This window comes from Macrotis lagotis, chromosome 7, assembly GCF_037893015.1.
Source record: "Macrotis lagotis isolate mMagLag1 chromosome 7, bilby.v1.9.chrom.fasta, whole genome shotgun sequence".
Lineage (NCBI taxonomy): Eukaryota > Metazoa > Chordata > Mammalia > Peramelemorphia > Peramelidae > Macrotis > Macrotis lagotis.
Genome location: NC_133664.1, coordinates 88926580 through 88934998, shown reverse-complemented (window position 1 = coordinate 88934998; position 8419 = coordinate 88926580). Strand labels below are relative to the sequence as shown.

The 8419-nt window shown below is 50.5% G+C and overlaps 1 pseudogene; it reads left to right on the top strand.

Annotated features, from left to right (window-relative positions):
* The first annotated feature begins 2235 nt into the window (after window positions 1–2235).
* LOC141493731 (homeobox protein engrailed-2-like) lies at window positions 2236–7750 on the top strand (annotated as a pseudogene).
* The last annotated feature ends 669 nt before the right edge of the window (window positions 7751–8419 follow it).

The following is an 8419-nucleotide window of genomic DNA, read 5'->3' as shown; positions in this document are numbered from 1 at the left end:
GAAGGGTTGGGAAAAGAGGAGGGAGAAGAAAAACAATATAAAACTACCGAGAGCTTCCTCCAATCCATTACAATATCATTGAATTTCTAATTCCTTTTCTAAATTGGCCTGGCTCTTCGGCAAAATAGTGTCCGGATTTTATGACAAAGACAAATGAATGGTTAGACAGTTAGTCAACTGGGGAGGACAGCTCAGGGGTTAGTAGATCTTCAGCAGATTTTTGATGTGGAGAAAAAGAAGCCCCCCGCCCTCCCCCCCTCCACCCCCCCCCACTCCCACCACCTTGAACTTTTCAAGACTGTTGTCTTCCCGTGAATTCTCTCTTCTGACTGTTAGGGAGGCGGAGACGAGTGGTCCAAAGCGCGCTTCCTCTTTCCAAAAGAAGCATCCTACCTTCCATGCACATCTACTCCTTTCTTTCTCGAGTCGTGCCCCAGAGCCCTCCATCGGTCTCCTCCTGATCTAGCCACGCTCCTGGGAGATCAGAGAGCTCCAGGTGGAATTCTACCCTTTACACGTACGCTCACCCTTACAATAAGTGTAGAAGATGGGGGGGGGGGGAGATTCTTCGAGTCTGCCCCGTATTTCAGAACAGAAAGAAGCCAAGGTTAAGGGGGGGGGGGGGAGTAAATGACAATATTTTACTCCGTTTCAACAAATAAAAACCGCCGCACCGAAGTCCCTTTGTATCGCCGCATCTCATTTAATATTATTTATGCATTTTGTGCAAGGAATTGTGGGATTCCCCCCCACCGTAAACAATATGAAAATTTTAAAACAGATCCTTCCATCCTGTGGGTGCGTAAATACCTAATGGAGCTTTGTCTTTGTTTTTATCAGTAAGCGGGAAGAGGCTTAAGGGATAATAAGCCAGGGGCACGGAGAGCCCGGCCGTCTTGGGGTCCATCCTGGGTGCCGGGACCGCTTTCCGCTGCTCCCCATTTTCATGTGCTCTGGAGTGGAGAAGGCGCTGTCGCTTTAAGGGAGGGGGAGGGAAGGCGGGGAGAGGAGGAGGAGGAGATTGGGAAGGAGAGCGGGAGGCGGGAGGGGGCACGGAGGGGAAGGGGGAGGCCGCCGCCGCCTTCTCTCCTGTCACTAACCAGCCTGCCACGGCGTCACGTGTGGGCGCGGCGGCTCTGCCATTGGCCGCAGGCACGTGTCTAGGTTACCGGGCTTGCAACGTCACTTGAGGGGTTTCTATTAAAAATAAGAACAAAAATCCAGAGTGAAAGTATTTCAGGTTCAGTTAAGTGGCTACCCAATTTACCCCGACAGCGGATAAAGGGACGCCCAGAGAAAGGCTGAGCCGGGGGGGAAACAAGGAGAGGGAGGAACCGGGGGAGACCCCCCACACCCGCCCGCCCCCTCCCCTTCCCCCCTTCCCCTCGCCCGTGCAACTTGGAATATTGAACTCCAAGGGGGGAAGGCGAGGCGGCGGCGGAGTCTCCACATGCTTCTTGCGCCCGGCTCCGGCCGCGAGCAGGGGGGGGCTGCGTGGAGGAGGACCCTTGCACCTGGCCGTGGCGCTCTGGACTCGCGCTCCTCCATGTGCGTGCGTGCAGCGGCGGCGGCTCTCCCTCTGACCGATCCTCACCTTTTAGGAGACTGCGCTCTCACCGGGAGCTGGGGTAAGGGGGGAGGGGAGGGATGGGTGGGGTGGGGGGGAGCGGGTGGGGGGGGCGGCAGAGGGGCGCGATGAGCGCCTCTGGGGGACAGGCGGACGCTGGGGGTCCAGGAATAAAACCTTGACCGGCGGGGATAGCGCGGCCGCGGTAGGAGGACGAGCAGGGAGGAAAAAAGGGAAGAGGGAGACCGAGAGGAGAGGAGGAGGGTGGCAGGGGGAGAAGAACCAGCGGCGCCTCTCTTATCAGCACTCCGACTATTGTTAGGGTGCTGCCGGTGCCTGTTGGTTGTTGTTAAAAAAAAAAAAAAAGGAAGAAGCCAGACACAAAACCCCGGATTCTCCCGAATGTCGGGGTCCCCCCGCCCCAGAGCAACTCTCTGGAGGAGGATGTGAACGTGGTTTGGGCTCCTGCCGGGGGAGCCAGAGCCTCCTCTCCCCCCAGGACGCAGCGGCCGCCGCAGCCGGGGCTGGGGCTAGCGGAGGGAGGAGGGAGGCGGGCGGGCGGGGGGCTCTCGGTGCCAAGGGGAGGGGGCGGGCTTTTTTGAGGAGGTGGGGGTGCTGCTTTTTTTTAAAACCCGGAGAGAAACATTTTGGGGTTTGTTATGGACAGCATGGAGGAGAATGAGCAGAGCCACGGCGAAGCAGCGGCGGCGGCGGCGGCGGCGAGCGAGGACCAGCAGCAGCAGCAGCAGCAGCAGCAGCAGGAGTCGGGCGGCGGCGGCGGCGGCGGCGGGAGCCCCAGCGACGGGGACACCGGCCGCAGGAGGGCTCTGCTCCTGCCCGTAGTGCTGCAGGCGCCCGGCAACCACCAGCACCCGCACCGGATCACTAACTTTTTCATCGACAACATCTTGCGGCCCGAGTTCGGCCGAAGAAAGGAAGCCGGGACCTGCTGCAGCAGCGGAGGGGGAGGAAGAGGAGGAGAAGAAGGAGGAGGAGGAGGAGGAGGAGGTGCAGGAGGAGGAGGAGAGGGAGGGCGGCGGCGGCGGAGGAGGAGGGAGTGGCGGGGGGCAGCGCAGGCAGCCCGGAGCGGCTCCTCCTCTCCAACCGGGAGCACCGGAGCTCCAGCGCGGCGCCCGGAGCCGGCGGCCAGCTGCCCGGAGGCGGGGGAGGCTCTCCCGGGGACGGCGAAGGCGCCTCCAAAGCGCTCTCCTTGCACGGAGGCGGGGGGCAAGAAGGGCGGAGAGCCGGGGGGACCGCTGGAAGGGGCCCTGAAGTCTCGGGGCTTGAGCGGCGGCGATCTGTCGGTGAGCTCGGGACTCGGACAGCTCCCAAGCCAGCTCCAACCCCGGCAACCAGCCCATGCTCTGGCCGGCTTGGGTTTACTGCACCCGATACTCGGACAGGCCTTCTTCAGGTAAAGATGACGTTTCTTTTCCGCCCCCCGCTTCTGCCACCATTGAGGCCCCAAGGTGTCAATCTGGCAAATTTGAATCCTTGGAATCCATCATCCCTCCTCAGCCCCTCTCTATTCCCTCCCTCCCTTCACCCTTCATCTGGCTCCCTTCTTCCTTCCTCCCTGCACCAGGCTCCCTTCCCTCCTTCCTTTCCCTTTAATCCCATCTAAATGGCTGAGCCACCATTCTGTCTCTGGTAGCTACTTTTTAGTGGGGGGGAAAGGATTGCTAATTTGTAGGAAAGGGTCTAAAGTCCTGCCCTGTGGGGAAGGGGGAGTGGTGGGGCAAGCACACACACACACACACACGCACACACACACACACTCGACCTACATTGATAACTAGAGAAGTCAAGAACGGCAAGTGAGGGCAAGGGAAACTTAGCCCACAAATGGACCCAGTATGAATCGAGGTTTTATCCCCCCCAGAGGGCTTTTCAGGGCAGTGGCGAGGAGGAGAGAGGAAAGGATGAGACTGGAAACACAGACTGGGTGGGGGGTGGGGGCTTAGGAAGGAAGCGGGAGATAGCCTAAAAGGGCCCTTCCTTTTCTAATCACTTCCACTAAACCTCCTCCTTGCATTATAAATTTGTTCTGAAACCTGGACCAGCAGGCAAGATCTGTTTGAGGGCTAGGTTTCTGGTCATTTTTAAACAGAGAGAGAAAAAAAAAAGAGAAAATAGGGGGAAATGAGGAAGAGGTCCAGATAAAAGAGTTCTTCCTTTTGCAACCATCCCCTTACTCTCGATTTTCCGTTCTTCCCAGTCAGCTCAGATTAGCTCCAGAATCTGCCTTCCCCTTCCTCCACCCATCTTCCCAATCAATAATCGCGTTGGTTTGGTTGGGGGTTAAAACACCAAAAATATTGAAACCCTCTTTAGGCTTAGACTGAGCGGGAACTGAGTATGGAAACTGGGGGGGGGGGCGATATGTAAAGAAAGGGTGTAGGGTTAAGGCCCAGAAGGGATGTCCTTTTCACTGCTTTTTAATCATCTTTTATTTTCACTCCCCGGGGTTAAGGATAGGTTCAGATTTCCGTTAAGGGAAAGGGGAACTTCCATTCAGACTGGAAAAGGCGAGAGTTAGTGGGGGCAGGCGGCTGGCTGTCTGGGACTCTTTCACAGCTTTCAAAATCCTTTAGAAAGGAACCTTCGGTCCAAAAAGGTTTCTTTGCTGTTTTACACTAGTGAGAAATAGGATTGAGTGAAATAAATGTATGTAAATGGGAAGAGTGGGGAAGTTTGGAGGATTTGTGTCCAATATTTTTCCCCCCAAAAAATCTTAGGAACTTCGAAATCATTTAGCACTCCAGGTTTCAGGTCTGGGAAAATCATCTCCAATTGTAAATAATGTTCATAATAAAATAATACTTATCATAATGTGTGCCCTGTTGTGTTAGATGCCCCCCAATACCCTACAACTATATTGCTATTTGGGGGAAAATGTGATATAGTTTATTTATGAACGAGTTTGCAAAATTTGAAAAAAAAATTCTTCAATTTCAGTTCCCTCACCCCCAAAATGAATGATTAGGATAAAATAATATTACCAGTCAGAACTGAAATTTACTCCATTGTTCTCGACTCCCTTCCTTTGTTAATATTTAATTAACATATATCCTCACAATGGCACAGGCCAGGGTGAGAAACCTCCTCGCCTGTGCTTTGTGCTCAGACCAACGAAATAAAAACCAAGATTCTTCCTTTCCAACTCAGCAATGGAGTTACACGAAATTGTCACCAAGATAATTCAGTGTGAACAGCCACCCACCATTTTCAAACCTAAACAACGATGCTTACATTTAATGTTAATACATATGACATGGATAAGGCAAGAGTTTTCTTTTTTCTTTTTCTCCCTGTTCCCTTCCCCAGTTACCCCTCCAGCCTTCATTTTAAGGAAGGGACCGATGCCTTTTTCTTATCTCCTTCATTACTTTTCATGAGTGGAAAGAACTTGAAGATTTCAGACTGGGACAACGTGATGTTAGGGGAGGGGGAGCTTCTTCTTTTGTTGTTGTTCTTTTAAAAATAAGGGTGTAGCTATGGAGGGGGTGGGATATTCTGAACCAATATAGGGAACTTTGGAGGATAGATTTGTGTAAGAGGTTAAAGAGATGAAGAGGGGAGAGAAAGAGGTAGAAAGATAACTGCCCTCCAACTCCAAATCATAAAACTACATTCACATGGACTTTCTGAGATCAGAATCAGGTCAGGGTTAAGGAAGGATGGCTTCTATTATTTTCCACACCTTTATCTCCAAACTGCCACACTTAGCCTGGAAAACGGAAAGGAAAGATGATTAGTAAACAAGGCCAAGCTCGAAAGGAATTCTCACTCCACCTTTCTTGTATATTTGATTTTGAAAATTCAAGGGTTCCTGAATAGAACTGCTCTGGCTTTCCTTTCTTCTTCTCTTCCTGCTTCCCTTCCCTCCCTCCCCTCTTAACTCGATTCAGAGAGAAATAGTTTAATGTTGCTGATAGAAATACCAGTTCCCAAATATGAATCAGACTGAGACCTCCTTCTCCCTTGTGAATATTTATCCTTCCCTCCTCTTATCTCCATCCTGACCTCCCATTTCCTCGGGGTGCAGAATTTTCCCCTCCCCCCCAAAAGAGAGCTCCACTCAAGGTCAAAATTTGCCCTTATTCCTTGTGAAAACTGGAACATTATTAGGTACACTGTCCTAGGAAGTTCACTGAAGATCCTATAATGAGGTCTCTGAGGCGGTGGAGGGGTAGAATGAGAAGGGGAAAAAATAGGGAGAGGAAGAAGTGTGGAACGAAGGTTGGTCCTCCCTTGGATATTGAAAATGTAGTCAGATTTTCCCCCCAGACATTTTCCTTTCTAGAATCATAAAACTTGCCTAACCAAGCTCTAGGGGAATCGTCCTATACTAAAGTTTATAAATAAATTGTTGAGATGTCTAAAATTCGGTATATGGACACTTTTTCTCCAAAAGCTCCTTTTCTGATTCTTTTCCACCCTTATCTATTTTCTTTCATCCGAGATCTTGCCGAGCATTTTGACTACTTGTCACCAACCAAAAAAGTCTCTTTTCTTCTCCCTACTTCCCCCTTCCCTTCCAAGCCTTCTCTTCTCTCTTTCCCTTCTCCTTGATGTCTTTTTCTGCTGGTTGTGTGTGTGTGTGTGTGTGTGTGTGTGTGTGTGTGTGTGTGTGTGTGTGTGTGTTTGTAGAATTGTATATATAGTCCCTTAGATACAAAGATTGTTTTTAAGGGAACAAAAATATCCTCTTTTCTCTGAATCTGAGCCACGTGAAGTTTGAATGCACCAGAGTGATGAGAGAAGGTGGGGACAGACTGAGATGTAGTGAGCACGTGTAGATCACCTCCAGAACTGTCAGATGCCCCAGTCATGAGATGTTTATCTGGTCTGAGAGAAATCAAAGAAGGTAGTAGCATCAGTAGGTAAGACTGTTTTTCAAAAGCAAGAGGGAGGGAGTCATTGAGAAAAAGGAGCAGGGTTGAGGAAACTCTTGGTTGTTCTAGGAGTTGGGAATTGGTCTGTGTTGTACCCCTACCCATTTCAGGTGCTCCTAGATTCAGAAAGACTCTTGGGAGAGAATTGGTATGGAACCATTAGATGTCTGGGCCCCGTAAAGCTTTGGAGTCCATTGCTACCCGGGTCATTAAATGAAACAGTGAACTTGAGCGGATTGTGCCTCCCTAGGGGAAGCAAGGAGATTTAGTTAGAAGTAGGGAATGCCCAGGGTCCTCTTCTTTTCATCGCTCGCTTCACTGGGACCCACCACCCCTTTCTGCTCTTTGCAAAGAGGTTATGAGATCTCTAGAGTAGCCATTCTCCCATTACCCTTAAGAACTCTTTCCGTCTCTTTGCTACCCCAGTCCCACCCCATGCTCCCACTGGTCCCCTTCTCTCTCTCTCTCTCTCTCTCTCTCTCTCTCTCTCTCTCTCTCTCTCTCTCTCTCTCTCTCTCTCTCCTCTTTTCTAAGTTTATCTTCCAAAAAGGTTAGGGGAAAAAGTACGACTTTGATTCCTTGAACAACTCTCCACTAAAACTTTTAGCTAAAGAACCTTCCATTCGGGACCCCCCCCCCCAGTCTATTCCTTCCTCCTCTCCACTCACCCCCCCCCCACTCCAGCCCCTCATTGCTCCCCTTTCCACTCCTCAACATCCCCTCACCGAGCATCCATACAAAAACAAGTCAGACCCCGAGAATTCACCTCTTTAAATTTATTTGCGAAGGGCTAGTTGGCCTGTTGTTGTTCGGGGCTTGCTTTTGTCTCTCTTCTCCCCTTGCACCACCCCCCTCAACTATCCAGCAATAGGGTATAGTTGGTCATTGGCTTCTCTCTCTCTCTCTCTTTTCCCCACTCCTCCATCCCGCTGCCGCCCCGTCCCCACCACCCTGGACCCCTTCTTCAGGTCCCAGGTCTCGAAAACCAAAGAAGAAGAATCCGAACAAAGAGGACAAGCGGCCCCGGACCGCCTTCACTGCCGAACAGCTACAGAGACTGAAAGCGGAATTTCAGACAAACAGGTACTTGACCGAGCAGCGGAGGCAGAGCCTGGCCCAGGAGCTCAGCCTCAATGAGTCCCAGATCAAGATCTGGTTTCAGAACAAGCGGGCCAAGATCAAAAAGGCCACGGGCAACAAGAATACGCTGGCTGTTCATCTCATGGCGCAGGGACTGTATAACCACTCGACCACGGCGAAAGATGGCAAGTCGGACAGCGAGTAGCGGAAGGAAGAGGGGGGCTGTGGGGAAGGGGGGTGGCATGAGGGGGTGGGAACGGCTGCAGAGCGGGGAGGGAGAGGGACCCGGGGAATCCAGTTTTCAGTCCAAGTTAAGCAATGCAATAATTTAATAAAATAAAAAAGGGCCAGTGTAAAAAGATTATACCAGCATTAATAGTGAAGATAATTGTGTATTCCGTATGATTCTGCAATATTCTATGTATATAATTTACAGGTGTTGTAAAATCTGAAATATCTGATTATAAAGTATTTTTTGAGTTTTTTTTGTGTTTATGGGATTTTAGATATTATCTTTATGACTTTTCTGGGGGTGCTTAGGGCTACATCTTTTTTTAAATTCCCTAAGCGCCATTAAGGAACATTAGACACTATTTTTTTTTAATTCAAAAGAAAAAAAAAGATTAAAACAACTTGCTGAAGTCCAAAGATTTTTATTGCTGCATTTCACACAACTGTGAACCGAATAAATAGCTCCTATTTGTTCTATGAGTTCTACCCTTTCTTTGTGTTGGCTTTTGGGGTGGGGGACAAAAGCAGGAAAGGATACTCTCGAGGATCTAGTTTTCGTCCCCCGCCCCACCCCCCTAGCGCCCGGGGCATGGGGAGCTTCTCTAACTTTGTTCTTCACTAGCTGCTTCCTTCGGGTTGGCTT